This window comes from Xenopus tropicalis, chromosome 3, assembly GCF_000004195.4.
Source record: "Xenopus tropicalis strain Nigerian chromosome 3, UCB_Xtro_10.0, whole genome shotgun sequence".
NCBI classification, from domain to species: domain Eukaryota; kingdom Metazoa; phylum Chordata; class Amphibia; order Anura; family Pipidae; genus Xenopus; species Xenopus tropicalis.
This window is the reverse complement of record NC_030679.2, coordinates 97,086,526-97,102,174: the sequence shown is the minus strand read 5'-3', so window position 1 is coordinate 97,102,174 and position 15,649 is coordinate 97,086,526. Positions and strand designations below refer to the sequence as shown.

The 15,649-nt window shown below is 37.9% G+C and overlaps 1 protein-coding gene across 7 annotated transcripts in view; it reads right to left on the bottom strand.

Annotated features, from left to right (window-relative positions):
• The window catches only part of apba2 (amyloid beta (A4) precursor protein-binding, family A, member 2), a 158,168-nt gene extending 143,893 nt beyond the window's left edge, over positions 1-14,275 (bottom strand). For 4 of the 7 annotated variants that reach the window (XM_018092413.2, XM_004917927.4, XM_031899158.1 and 1 more), the window contains exon 1: positions 10,819-10,992. The gene's annotated coding sequence lies outside the window, so the exon portion shown is untranslated. Of the gene's footprint in view, positions 1-10,818; positions 10,994-14,182 lie in introns of those variants that run through there. The other 3 variants (XM_031899155.1, XM_031899157.1, XM_004917929.4) reach the window with 3 other exon arrangements.
• Between the last annotated feature and the right edge of the window lie 1,374 nt (positions 14,276-15,649).

The following is a 15,649-nucleotide window of genomic DNA, read 5'->3' as shown; positions in this document are numbered from 1 at the left end:
GGGGTTTTTTAAAGATGCCAAGCATCGATCTGCCATTTGTTTCCAAAAGAGCAACAGGCCTGCCCATCTGACCAACAAGCACTGATACACAAAACCATTTCTTTTAATGTCATAATAAAAAAGAACCATCATCATCATAGTTAAATTATTTAATATATTTAGAGCCCTTTTTTGGAGCATTAACAGGTTTGAATTTTTGGGGGCAAATATTTACCAGATTCTTCACTAAGGAATTTTGGCCCATTTGTCTGCCCGAAATTCAGCTCTTAGAACAAAACAGGTTCTTTTACAGTATTTCCCTTTATTTTGTGCCATCCACTCTTTCTTCTGTTTTAACATGATGCCCAGTCTGTTCTGAAGGAAAGCAGTCCCAGAGCATGCAGCTACAGTACCACCATACTTCTCTGCAGATTTGTGCAATACACATCAGTTCTATCTTGATCTCATCTGACCACAAAACCTTTTCCAACATTGCAACTAGGTCACTCCACAAAAAGTGTGAAACCAGGACAGAATAATAATGTAATCATTATAATTCAAGTTTATTTTGCTTAAGATTTTTTTTCTTATACAAAACAATATAAATACTCATTTTAAAGTTCAGGAAAAATACCACAGAGAACAAATACGTTTGTAAAGCACTGTATATACTTCATCTAAGCATTTTGCAGTTCAGCTTTAAAAATGTACATGCTATTACTCTTTAATTTTAATATCTTATGATCACCCTATGGTTACATCTCTGTTAGATAATTTTATTTATGACAAAATTAATCAGGTATTGTGAGGGTTTTACCTATTTTAAGTAAATGATTTCTACCAGATGATTTAGTAATCGTTCATCAAGTACTAACTTCACAACCTAAAAACTAATCAAACTAATCAATACCATTGATTTAATAAGACATCAACTTTGCACCACCTTTGTATAAAGCAATCCAAACTGGGAAAGTCAATTCCTCATTAATGTGCTAATATAAATCTAAGGTCTTGGTTAAGACAGTTGGTTTTCTGTAGCCAATACAGACATGGTCATTGGAAACCAACATGGTTGAACAGATTCAATTTTGCACCTGTGACCCAGGAGTGAGTGACCCATGCTTATAATGTCTTCTGAGAATGCCTTTTAGCGTGCGTGTGTGTGTGTGTGTGTGTGTGTGTGAATGCACCTACAGATTTAATGCTGTTACCAAATATATTCATATGCTATAGAACAGTGCTGTCCAACTGGCGGCCCCCCTCTGTGTGGCCCCCCACCTGTCTGGCTGCTTTGATGGCTTACCTTTGAGTAAGGATTAAATGGTATCAGTACTGTGATTAACTGTCCCCCTGCATGGTTCTCACCCAGATTCAGGCTGTAATCCCTCTGTATTGTTTAAAAATGTAATCCCCTGCGTTTTTCACACCTTTTAATACCTGCATTGTTCACCCCCTGCAGTGTTCACACCTCAGGCTCAGACTGTAATAACTCCCATTGTTTACTTCTTCACACCTCATAGGTACTGTAGGCAGAGTATGGCACATACAGCCAGCATAGGGCAGGTAGAGTATGGCACACACAGGCAGCATAGGTCAGGGAGGGTATGGCACACACAGGAAGGGTAGGGCAGGCAGAGTATGGCACACACAGTCAGTGTAGGGCAGGCAGAGTATGGCACACACAGGCAGGGTAGGGCAGGCAGAGTATGGCACGCACAGACAGCATAGGACAGGCAGAGTGCTTCCTGTGTGTGCCATACTCTGCTTGCCCTTTGCTGCTTGTGGGAGGTGAACCTGGCAGGGGGTTTGTTGTGGGAGTTTGTTAGCAGTTGGAAATAGCCATTAAATGATCCCTAAGGTGTGTAATTATGTACTGGGGGTTGCTCTGCTATCCACAGGGGAGGAGGAGGCATATGGAATTTAAGGGTATATCTTAATATGACATAATTCTTTCACATATGAATGATGGTTGATATCCCCACAGTAAGGACCAAGCATTTGGGATTTTGCTGTGCTACCACCATTGTGATAAAATAGGTGTGGTTTGAAGTGGGTGTGGTTTCAAAAAGGGGAGTGGTCAAAACTGGCTTCCATTAGCGGCCCTCCACCATGTATGCTAGAGAAATTCCTGCCCTCGGCACCGTAGAAGTTGGACAGCACTGCTATAGAAGATCTTTAGACCTACAAAAGAGGAAACATGGTGAAATCCATGACCCAGTGGCATAAACTTAAGGTTTTAACACTAAACTTACAGAAAAAAGGACTGATGGACATAGGTAGATAGAGAAAGAGATATTATGATAGTGACAGTGATTGGGATCATATTTGGATCACCAAATATATCAACAAGGTCATTTTAGTCTCAAACAAAAATACAGTAGTTATGCTTGAGGACACTGTGGACCACCTTGATGAAGAAGAGTTGTTCTTTATAAACAACTAAAATAGTTATGATAGAATGAGTGCAAAATGCACAATGGCTAGAGTTCCATAGTAAACTGGAAGGATCAGAGTTTATACTAACAGAATCATCTCTTGAGATGGGTGAAGGACAACAAAAGCTGAGATGACAGAGTAAGTATTTGTTTCTTAGGTTAATAAAGACATTAAACTAAAGAAAGGGCCGCCGAAGCATCAGTGGCAGAGTGAAGAGATAATCACGTTTCATTTTCCCACAGTGCTAATTAAGCAGACAAATGTGTTACTTTTTTCAAGCTAGGTGTTAATAGGCAGTTAAAATAAACACACAGCCTATTTTTTATTTAGATAACAGTAATACAAAAGAAACTTGTGGCTATACTGTACCTTTGATACCTGACTGCATTACAGTTTTACTGAGGTTAAATATGTGGTGCAAACTTTTCTCTGGTTGGGCAAACAAAGAGGAAAATATGGCAATATTTCTTTTTTCTTTATTTAAATTAGGGTGGGTCTATCATTTGTCTTGGATGTTCCTAAGCTGGCCATAGAGTACAGCTCCTCATTATTAAAAATGAGGCTCCTGCCCTGATTATTTTAACATAAACTTGCAGTTTCAAGCTCTGCTAAAGAGAATTTGCTGTACAGGAATTTAATTCCATTGCCAATAAAACCATAGCAATATTACATACACTAAGTGGGGAATTAGTCATATTATTTATGTTACAGTGATCTGCAAAAATGACAAATCTCTAGGTCATCTGCAAGGAGGCTATCAAAAGAGGACAGGCCTAAGTGTAATTCATTGAAGTATTCTGCTTGTCACATACAATTCAACTATAGTGTCTTGGGTATACAGAACATGAAATGTTCATTGCAAGACAAGCCCTAGTGCTCACATCTGCATTTTAACATATACCTGTCCTTTGTAGACTAGACAAATAGACAACATTTGCAAATCAGATACCTATTACCAGTTACCAATCCATACCCAAAGACAATAAGAATATAGGTGCAGAAACACAACAGGAACCGCAGACCCAGTACTGGAGATGATCCAATGTTCATTGTATGCCAAATGAATCACCCTCTTTGTGTTTTGCAAAAGGTGAAGGACCTCAAAATTTTGTCTTATAGTATGAAACTACACATATAAACCATCAGTTGGAAAGGTACAGGTACATCTAACTCAGATTATCACAAGTTGACCCAGAAATAGGCAAAGAAAATCTTAGCAGGTAAGAAAGCAGTAAACCAGTAAAATAAGCTAAATAAACAATTTGAGTGTATGCTCTGTATGGCTAATACTACAAAAGAATAGTCAAACAAAGCCATTTTACTTACCCTACATTACCAGGTTGGTCTAATCTCATAGTACACATAGCTTGTTTGGCAAGATCTCTGTCATTATTATGAGAAGTGTTGTGTAATTGTGTATTTAATATATTCACAACTTCTCTTAAACCATGATAAAAAAAAGAAATTTTATTCAACTGTTTAAAACAGGGGTCCCCAACCGCCGGGCCACGGACCATATAAAGGCACAAAATAAAGCGCTGTGCATTCAAAGTTACGCGTCGCGCGTGTAAAGACGCGCATAGAGACACAGATAGAAGGCATGCATGAACGTGCGCGCAACAACCCCCCGGTCCATCGAAAAAAAAATTTGGCTTGCAACCGGTCCGTCGTGAAAAAAAGGTTGGGGGCCCCTGGTTTAAAACATAGCTTATGTGTTAGCTAAATAAAAAGCAGCACACAAGAGCATATAAAAACATCCTAAAAGGGATACAGTTGCTGTATTTGGATATTTTTTATAATAATAATTGTTCCCACTTCCTTAAAGAATTTAAATATCATTTAGATTTATTACCTCTCACATAAGAATTTCAGTATATAAAGTGTTACTCTGCACTTCTATAGAGTAGTGTGAAATATCTTTAGCAAAAACCTAATACTATGTACACCTATGGGACCTGTTATTCAGAATGCTGGGGAACTGGGGTTTTCCAGATGAGGGATCTTCCTGCAATATGGATCCCCATACATTTAGGGGCTGATTTACTTACCCACGAACGGGTCGAATGGAGTCCGATTGCGTTTTTTTCGTAATGATCGGTACTTTGCGATTTTTTTCGTATGTTTTGCGATTTTTTCGGATTCTTTACGAATTTTTCGGATCCAATACGATTTTTGCGTAAAAACGCGAGTTTTCCTATCCTTTACGAAAGTTGCGTAAAAAGTTGCGCATTTTGCGTAGCGTTAAAACTTACGCGAAAAGTTGCGCATTTTTCGTAGCGTTAAAACTTAACGCTACGAAAAATGCGCAACTTTTCGCGTAAGTTTTAACGCTACGCAAAATGCGCAACTTTTTACGCAACTTTCGTAATGGATACGAAAAACTCGCGTTTTTACGCAAAAATCGTATTGGTAACGAAAAATTCGTACAGAATCCGAAAAAATCGCAAAACATACGAAAAAGTCGCAAAATGTTCGTTTTCAAGTCGGAACTTTTCCAATTCGGGTCGGATTCGTGGGTTAGTAAATCAGCCCCTAAGTGTGCTAAAAAATAATTTAACTATTAAATAAAACCAATAGGATTAGGGAGTTTATGGGAGATGGCCTTTCCGTAATTCTGAACATTCTGGACAACAATTTCTGGATAATGGATCCCATACCTGTAATAACATTTGTTATAAGTGTTGCCTTTTTTCAGTGAATTGTCAGAAAACTCAGATATCTGCTAACAAAACCAAAACTGTGCTATTGTGATCTCAAAGCTCAGAAGTGTATTCAGAGCAGGCCCAATAGAAATAATAGATAAAAAAGAACCACTGACATGCTTTCAAATTGTGGTCTTTTGTGCTCCTAGAATATCCCATGTTCAAAACCCAGGATTTTGTCTCCTCTAGCAACTGCAGATGAAATTATATTGTTATACGGAAATATGTGATTTGATTACATATTAGGAGGAGACAGACAGCTATAACGTTAATAAGCAGTTAAAGGAAAATGTCCACCAGGGAAAGTTAGACAAAAAGCATCAATTATAACACCTGTTCCATTTGCTCAGCTATATCCAAAACACATCACACATCAAAAAAAAATTGTATTTTTTCTAAATTTTAAAACTGCGTATTTTCTTTTTTTTCATTTGTCGCAATGAGTACGAAAGTTTCAGAATTCATTCAAGCTTCGGTATCGTGACTTTCCTTGGGCCAGGTTGGAGCTGCAGAGTGCCATTGAGTCCTATGGGAGGCTTCAAAAATCATGCACAAAAGGATCAAAGTCAGAAAGTCTAAAATTTTGTACTATCAGAACACATCAGAAAATATCAGATTTAATCCGATCATACCTTTAGAAGTCTGAAATTCGGACTTTGATAAATGGCCCTCATTGTGTGAAAAACAAGAATGTGCCAGTACATGATACTCCTCTAAATATAGGATTGTGCTTCAAAAAATTTGTGTTTTGGACTGATTTATTGAGAAATTCCCCTAAAACACTACTGGTTCCACTTCCCGCTGCCGCCTATCCCAGTGCCCTGTAGGATAGGGATCAATCAGCAGCTAGGCAGACCCTATAAATCTATCTATCTATAGTTAGCTCCAATAAAGGGGCTATTTTTAAGGATAGCATACATTTTTAGCCCCAAGTAAAACCAGCACCATATATTATTCATAATCGTATACATGTTTGGGGGGGTTGTTAAGCCTATGTTTCCTTTAAGGGTTTATTGCTGATTAACAGAAAGATGCTGTCATTTCTGGGAGCTTCGTTTTTCAAACCTTATTCAGAAATCAATAACTTATCTTTATCAAAATGTATATGCTGGTGACAGGTCATACATTTTTCCTTGTTTTTAATATATACCATATATCGTTCAAAAGAATAGAAACTGCTTGTTACCACCCAAACACTTATTAAAATTAAGTTATAAGTACCATCTCTCTAAAAGACTCCTTTTACACAAATGAGACAAAAATAGGTCAACAATATTAAGGATATATATATATAAATATATATCTAGACTGTGCATACAGTATCAACTATATACAACACATCCCCTGGAATATTGTGCCATTATCTTTGCTACTACAAAATATAACTTTAATGACTCCATGTACTTAATTATGGGCAAGCTAGACAGCTGAGTGAGTAAATAGGTCCCAGCAGATATATTTGTTCCTCTTCTCCCATTTTCAGTCCATTTTCTCCCTGACAAATTAAGGTGCCTTCCCCTACTATAAACTTATAAAGGAACCCCTTTCCTAAGTCATATCTGACATTTACATTATCGCAGGTTTAGCAACATAATCATAAAGAACTCTAAGATATAAACTAAGATCATCTTATTCATGCAAACACATTCAAAACCAAAAGGACATCTAAGAAAAATATTAAAATTATAGGGGACTGGCCCCCTCCATACGGTTGGTTTTATCCCCTATTGGCCCCTACACCATACGGTTGGTTTTATGAATAAAAAGACAAGAAAAGCAAACTCAGAATATGTATGATCATCCTGCAATACACTAGGAAAATACACAAAGGCTGCATTGCAAGAATTCTGGGAAATGCAAACCGGCAGCTCTGAGGTACAGCCCCTTCTAGCTCTCAAGGAAACTGTATTTATAATTGGATGTCACACATCTACCATAAACCAAGTGAACCATGTATAGTAGTTACTAAAGCTCCTGCATGCATAGAACCCTTAGAAAATTACAGAAATATATTGTTGAGTGCTATTTTGTCATGGTAGAATAATGAAAGCTTTTCCTAATGCTTCTCTACTTTGTTGAGGTAATTATAGCTCTTGTGGAGATCACATATATGGGGGAAAGTATGATTATTCAGCCTACATGCTATAAGCTCTTTTGATGTAATCATATCAGCAATGGGATATAATTGACATCAATTCTCAAAAATAGCTTTGTTGCCTATATATCCAGCATGTGTTCCATGTCACACACACAAAAAAACACAACTCACAAAATGACTAGCTGTCAATCTGCTGACACTTGAAGTTTTCAGACACCAAATTAGATTAATATAAAAAACTGGTGATAAACACATTGTTTGCAAACTAACACAAGTTCTTCAAAATCTAGCTCCCAGTAAAGGATTTTGCAGTAAATAGACCTTATTGGTTAATGGCATAAACATATCATTAGCAAAATAAGGTCATGGCTGACTGTTTTCAGAGAGGTTGCTGGTACATGGGAAATTAACAAATTACCCTCAAACATAACTCCAATATTCAAGTTGTTTCCCCTGTTATTACCTCTGTTTTATACAAGCACTCTAAAGATCATTCATGTTAACAAAGATCACAGAAACAAATATACTACAGAACACCAAGTCTGTCTCAATTTGCCTCCCATAATTGTTATGAAAACTGTGCTGTTTGTGGCACACAGTCTTGTCGGGAACAACATATTATTTACAGGTACCTGAATTAAATGTGTTTTCTATAGCAAGTGCTGTTATATTGAAAAATGTTGTCCAACCTCTAGTAAGTGCTGTAAAATTTTCAAAAACTGTTAACTTTAGTAGGGTTTAAACAAAATGGCAGAACGACATTTGAAATTGGTATTGTTACTGCCCTAGTTTTGATCCACAGTGGAAGTGGCAGAGTTGCAGAGGTTGAAAAAAGAGGAAGTGGTGACACTGATGTTTGCTGATAATTGGCAAAAAAAGAAATATGCTAAAAAGTAAAGCCCCATATTGACTGTTTATACTTTGCTAGTGTATTAGATTGATGTACCAATTGCTTGTAACTGCAGCCTATTACAATATGAGATCTGAAACCCTGAAACTAACAACTTCAGTTGTGTCCACCCTAAAGAGCTTTTCTTCCAGTGGAGATACCACTAAAGAATAGCAAGTCAAAAACATTTGCAGTATGCTGTTCTGCATTCAAAAGCACAACTTTAAGATCTGTGCTGTAAACCTCACAGTTAAAGTGGGCAGTGAAGTCTAACTATGCAGTCTATATACAGTATATTAATTCCACCCGACTATAATATGGTTGCTTACCACAAGCAATGAATAAATTCATGCTGAAAATGTATGTAGTGTACTGTATATATGTTGCACAATTTATACTCTTATCAAGACTGAGGATTATGTATGTGTGTGTATTATAATGTACAGAAATCTTTTTTGTAGCCAAGTGGTATAATGAATTAATGCAGGAATGTTGCGCTGGTCAGTTATTAGGCACCATGTACTTTATCTAGGTTCCCATACTCCTAAGCATCATGGTATAGGTACTATAAAATTGTTTCCAAAGGTTTCTGCATATACCTTGGCAAGAAAATGAACATAACAGCTGAAAAACAAAATTAAAAAAAAATGTTTATTTTCTTTCCCACCCAACATGGATATTATTACATAAAGCAAAAAGTAATTATGGCAAAGGTAAAAACATTGCAAACCCAGCCACATTGTTTTCTATTCTTACATTAGTCAAATAAGACTTGTGGCTCTGCAGGCAATATGCAGTTTAATTCCTGGCATCTCCAGCCATCTGAGGATGAAAAGAATTGCAGTGCACAATGACAGGAGGGCCATGCCTCTAGTGTACAAAAGATCTTAAATCTGCCTAACCCCCATGGGACAGGAAATGGGAAGGCTGATTTTTCTAAAACTGCTTCATAGCAGCCCCATATGGATAGAAATGTGTGGCTGTTTGGCTATAAATAAAAATAAAGCATATTAAGCAATGCATAGCTGTAAAATGGGATGCAAAAATCATAGCATATGTTTTTAGGCATAGGCTGAGAACTTGGATATTTTAGAAAATATTATGCTCCAAATGACTAGATTCTACCCGCATAGGGTGCAGCACAAGAACTGAACAGTACAGGCTGGCTTTTGGTGTGGAACTCTATGCACAAAGTAGCGGCAAAGTGTACAAATAACATACCCAGGAGGGAAATTTGATGAGCTGTTGATGCGATGAGCTGTTCTACGTAATGCACAAGAGCTGTTCCGAATCATTAAGGGATCATTTAACAGAAGTTACATTAATGACAGAAGATGGTGGAAAAACTAAAGCAGCAAGGACAGTTCTAATAAATTTCCTTATATAATTAAAGCCAAAGAAGGAAGATGTAAATAAGCTTCTCCATCCCTCCTAGCCATAAATGTCCAGTGGAACAAAGCCGAGGAACAGAGTTACCAGTGACCCGTAGATGACAGCTTAATAGAATCATTTGTAATTGACACAGATTGCTTTCATAAAGGTCACGCCTGCATACTGAATATGGGTACAACTTTAATACCAGTGGGGTTTATTTTGAGTGACACTTGCACCAATTTACAGCCTTCAGAATATGGCCCAACTTGTTCTCAATTTCATTTCTTTTACACATAGGACTTAGGTTCATTCTCTCAGTTTTTGGCTTCAGGCATTGTTGTACTGACATAATTTCGAAAACTGTAAAAAAGTGATTCTCTGTATAAATCACAGATTCCTTAAAGTAGTTCTTTGACATTTTTTCTAATTTCCTATATTTTCATTATATTAAGATATTTTGTTTCTAAATAATTATACAATTCTACATGTACACATATAAAAATCTAGTATAAAAAAACTAGTATACAAAATGTTAGGAGGGCATGCTAGAAGTACCAATTTTATACTAGCTAGAAAAGTAGCACAGAAATACATAGTATTTTTTGATTTAGTAAAAGGTATTCCGATTCACCAAACTAATGCTGCGTCACCCCACTGCCAACTTATTGGGCTCCTGCGTAATGGTGTTAGTTCGGAAGAAGACAGGTAAGCTGTACATCTACTTATTACTGTGTAGCTCCTAGTTGTGCTATTATGTAAGGAGGAGTAAGGGGCTAATAGAGGTTATGCAGCCTGTGAGAACAGCAGAACAGCAGATACCCTAGTAGATAAAAAAAATGGTTAGAGCTCAGTGTTAAATTTCAGATACACCTTGGTCAGGACCAAGAACAGCTCCATTCTCCCCTTGCCACCAGGCATTGTCTATTAGCCCAGGCACATACAGTAGCAGTCCCCACCCCTGGCCATCAGCTGGGGTTTGTTTATTAGTGCATAGAGTAGCACATCTTTCCAGACATCAGTTCCTCGGTCTTGATGAAGCAGCAGCAACACACACAGAAGGAAGCAAGCTTTCCCAATAACATGCCTTATCATCACTCCTGTTTCCTTGTTTCATCCCATTTCATGAAATGAATGTATTGCTCTGCTGCTCATCTCCAGACCCAGCCTAATATGCACATGCTTTTCATGGCAAACAGATGTGCCCACGACTGAGCCTCTAGTACACAAGGTTTCTTTAACAGCCTCTTACTATCATTGCAGTCCTCTCTGAAATCTCTTTCCACAACAGGATGTTAAAGCAAAGGGTCTCACACCCCTTATCAAGTTGCAGATCAGCCTACCTGTTCTGCAGTGTCTTGCTCTGCTCTCCCTTTATCTGCGGAAGCTCAGGATTCTCAGCCAGCAAGCAGCTCTTTTGTGTGCTTGCTTCCCAGCCACACGCTGAGACTACTAATTAACCCGGGAAGCAGCATGGACCAGCCCCAATCCTCGCCTGGGAACATGCATAGGCTAAATGTGTAACACCCTGATGGAGAAAGGGAGAAGAATGCACCAGAGAGAGAAGGGAGGGGGAAGAGGCTGTAACCATAGAGATGGCTGCCCCATCCTCCTCCTGTAGGCTTCTGTGCCTTGTAGTAAAGAAATACCTAATGTGAGCAATACACAAGAGGGAAGTGTTTGTAAATGTGTATTTATCCCCATCTGCTGTAGCTCACCCTAACTAAATGTTTCTGCATAAATGAAATATTATCGCAGCCGTCTGAAAGGTAATGTATTATATAGGGAAAGATCACATGTTCCCCCATTAAAATGAAACGTTGCATATTTACAAGGTAATAAACAGAGCAGCTTATGGCGGATTCTCCATTAGTGTGCGGTAGAAAATTAGCACTTGGCGATGGTGTGATATTGCAAAGTTTCTAACTTGTTACTGGGCACAAACTGAGTAAGAAAAAAAGAGAAGTTGGAGCTCAAGCTACACTGGAGTTGTACAGTTGTAGAGGAATACACTACTTCTTTTATGTGATTGCCCTAAAATCTAGTCAAAAATAAACTGTCTCGCACTAAATAATTAGGAAAAAGAGCGTAGAAACCTTGTTTTAAATTAACACTTTGCCTCTAAGGGTTCTCTGATCTTGGCTTGTCCCTTGCTGTTAAACAGCAGGAGGTGCACCATAGATCAAAGATCAGCTCAGGAAGGTATAATCTACTGCAGCTGTACTCAGGCCCCTTACTTGCCAGGGCTGTAGATGTTAGGATCTGCAGAAAGCAAGCAGTTAAAGGAGAACTGTATTTGGCTAGAAATACTGGATTTTATATACTAAACTTACTATACCAGCCTAGAGGTTCAGCAGCCCTGTATCAATAACAATACATGCTAAATGTGCCTGCACCCAAGAATATGCTCCGTGTGACATTAGCCTTAGGGGTCGTCAAAGAAACATTTAATAGAAAGTGGTTACATCTGTCACACAAGGTAATGCTGCAGGGTTGACTTAAATCAACTCTGACAGACTGTTCTGCTTTCTATGTTTCTATGTAAGGTTACTGAATAAAATTACTAACATGGGTGTTTACCTGAAATAGAATGCTCTGAATGCAGATGGAGTGCAAGTTGATGCGTTCCACCTGCTTTTGGTTCTTGCATGCATCCCACCACAGGAGACCGCAGAGCCTTGCATGCTATACACCACAGGGAAACAAGGATTGAAATGCCATGTATAAGACCCCTTTTTGTTTTACAAACGCTATAGTTGTCAAATTATGCATTTAAAAATAAAATGCTTCTAAGATTCATAGGGATGAGCAATGATTATGTAAGTCATGAAGCATTAAAATTTCAAAGTAAGTTTAGGACAAGCTAGTTAAGCTACTTAGCAGTCTTCTATGCTCTCATTTTAGATTGTATAGCTTCCTCTTTAAAAAACAATGAAATATTTTTTTTTCCTGTGTCAATTAAAGGCTGCTGTGACGGAAACCCATTAACCAGAATGTTCTGAATTACGTTAAGGCCATAGACTCCATTATAAGCAAATAATTCTAATGTTTCAACATGATTTCCTTTTTCTCTGTAATAATAAAACTGTTCCTTGTACTTGATCCTAATTAAGATATGACTGAATAATTTGGCTGGGAGTATTGGGGACCATTCATGTAAATGCATTACCTCAATAGGAATGAGGATGCAAGTTTATCCAATCTATTCATGCAAATGGACATTACAGTATATTTACAAAACAAAACAATGCATAAGTTCAGTGAAGGACGTGTCCTCAGCTAAACCTCAGAGTTGATTCCCTTATTTGGATTATGAATAAACTGTCTAAATTGATGGATTAGCAAATTTTGTGCAACCAAAGCTGACAGTGGCATTTTTGTTGCCTTTGGTTTTAAAGATTAGAGGATAATCATATTTCTGTGATAAAGCAGTGCTTAGGAGCACAAGACTGATGTTCTTACTTAAAATAAGAAAATGATATGCACACTTATACATGAAATGCACATAATATAGAAAATTATCTAGCAATTCTCAGCCTGGAGTAAGATAGACAGGTCAGGGCCATCTTACATTAGAGGATCTACAAAGTGTTTTGTAGCATCTTACAGCCAAACATTTTCTAGCAGATCTATAGAATCCCTGCCTTCTTCAGAAAAAGGTCCATTTTGACATTTTGGATTTCCTTTTTCTATGAGGACTTTATCCACATGAAAGCATGTAAATGCCAAACTCTAGTTAAGTCCTGCATGTCCAGTCTTATTGGCATTGAGTGAGTACAGTTCCCATAAGGAAGACAGGGGCCTAAAATATTGACCGCACAGGAATGCAATTACAAACCAGCTGTGGGGAAGTGATTACATGAGGCTCAATAGAAAACAAAAAACTTGCAGTTCACCAGGTTTAATGCTTAGAGTTGTTATGCTTGTATATATAATGCCAGCTATTATGTGAATTGCATGTTATACAAAGAGAATTATGAGAAATGCATTGTGCAAGAAAGTTCAGACATGCACCCACATGTTATGTATAGGTCATAAGTAAAAAAAAAAAAAAGGGAAAAAGCATGTATGCATGATTGTCACATTTAGACCAGTGCTCACAGCTGTTCCAAGCTATTCCCAATAATGGCTTTTATATAAAGCAGTTTAGTGATTTATTACAGGGAAATCACATTATCATAAGGTTTTACAACAAACTACAAATACATACTAACAACCTGCAGTCTTACAAATACTGGCTATATAGGGATGCTTATTTTAGCATTTCACAACTAGAAGGCCATTTCACATATATAATGTATAAGTCTTGACTCACAAGCACACAAGGCTTTGGTTGCAGGCTTTATTTAACTGTACAGCTATCAGCTCTGTTTCATACAGCTGTATCATTACCATAGTGACTATGATACTCTCTGGCTTGCTGCAGAGGGCGCCCTCTAACGGCAGCCATGTTGCATAGCATTAAACTTTAGAAAACATAAACATCATTACAGGGCTGCTGTTACACACTACATATGGCACACACATATGCAAACTGAGATACACAGAGATAATTCTAACCAGCTGCAAAAATTATGCATCATTAAAATTCATGCTCTGTACATTTGGCAGAGAACCTTTTTGTAAGTACAGCAGAAACGTATTGATTGTCAAGGTAAAAAAAACTGACAGGAAAAAAACATAATCATTTAAAAAGCAGCATCTTACCAACTGTTGCCCCCAGTACAGACAGCACAATATGGGATGTGAGGAGGAGACTTGCAGTAAATAGAGTAATCACCTTCAGCTGCATTCCTACACACAGCCAGCCCACTTACCTGTCCTGAGATCTGTGAGTTATGCCATGCAAATCACTTGTACAGCAAAGATTAGGGAAGTCCATTTGGTTTGTCACATACAAAGCAACAAACCTTAAACTGAACTTGATACAAGTAGCCACAATTGATTGATGGATCCCTTTAATACAAAGAAAATAAATTCTGTTCTTACATATATAATCAACATGCTAAATAGCAGCATGACTGTACAAAATACTGTTCAACCTGCATGTGTGTAATGTGTGAGGTGGGATCCTTACATATGCAGAACAGTAGTATAAAAGTAGCAAAAGGAATGTATAGCTTTTTTTTTTTTTTTTGCTATTGCCACATTAAAGAAAAATGCTAAAACTGTAGTAAAACTATTCCTTTACACCAGAAAATCTGCCACATAATTTGCAAACTTAACACCACCTCACCACTGTCATTCACACTAAAGACTGTGATCCACTTCAGTAACACCAGTAATGGCTTCACTTGCTTCCAATGTGTCTTACAAACAGGCGTTTCCTTGTGGTGGCTTTTTTTGCACATCACATGAGAATGCATAAAACAAAACCATTCTACCCTACCCTAGTGTAAGGTGACCAGATCACTTGAAAATTCAGGGAAACATCTAATAAATACATGTTGCAGGGCAGCACTTGTTGCATTTAAATTAAACTGCAATCAGACTGTTAGCTGGATTTTCAAGTGATGTGGTCACCCTACTATAGTGACTATACCCACTGTGCCACACTTAACACCAAATGCAGGCAAATACAAATTTCTGCACTTAGCAGTTTACTCTGTGCAACCCATGCATTCACATGCTGCGTGTAGAGCCCTTAAAACTTTGATTTGCATACTGCAGTCTGCAATTGTTTCTGCATGGCTATGCAGTATGCAACTGACTTAATTGCTAATTAGTCATGCAGTGTGTGGATTCAATTTTACTATCAGTAAGTGCTCTTCACACAGGCTTTGTAACTGCAATCCCATGCTGTAAATTACAAAATGAAGTAAGGCTGATGCCACACGAGGCGTAGGGCGGAAAAACGCTTGGCGAAAATTCAGCCCTACGCCTGCTACTTGTGCCTGCACTGGAATGAATTTAATACGCTCGGGTGCAGGCACATGTAGCCGATATACGCATGAAAACGTGACATGCGTATATCGGTTACATGTGCCTGCACCAGAGCGTATCCCATTCATTCCGGTGCAGGCACAAGTAGCAGGCGTAGGGCTGAATTTTCACCAAGCGTTTTTTCCGCTTGCCGAAAATATCAGCCCTACGCCTCGTGTGGCATCAGCCTAAGCTGTTTGTGAATTTGTTGTTCTTTGAATGATAAGTTAATGTCAAAAGTTCCTTTCTCCA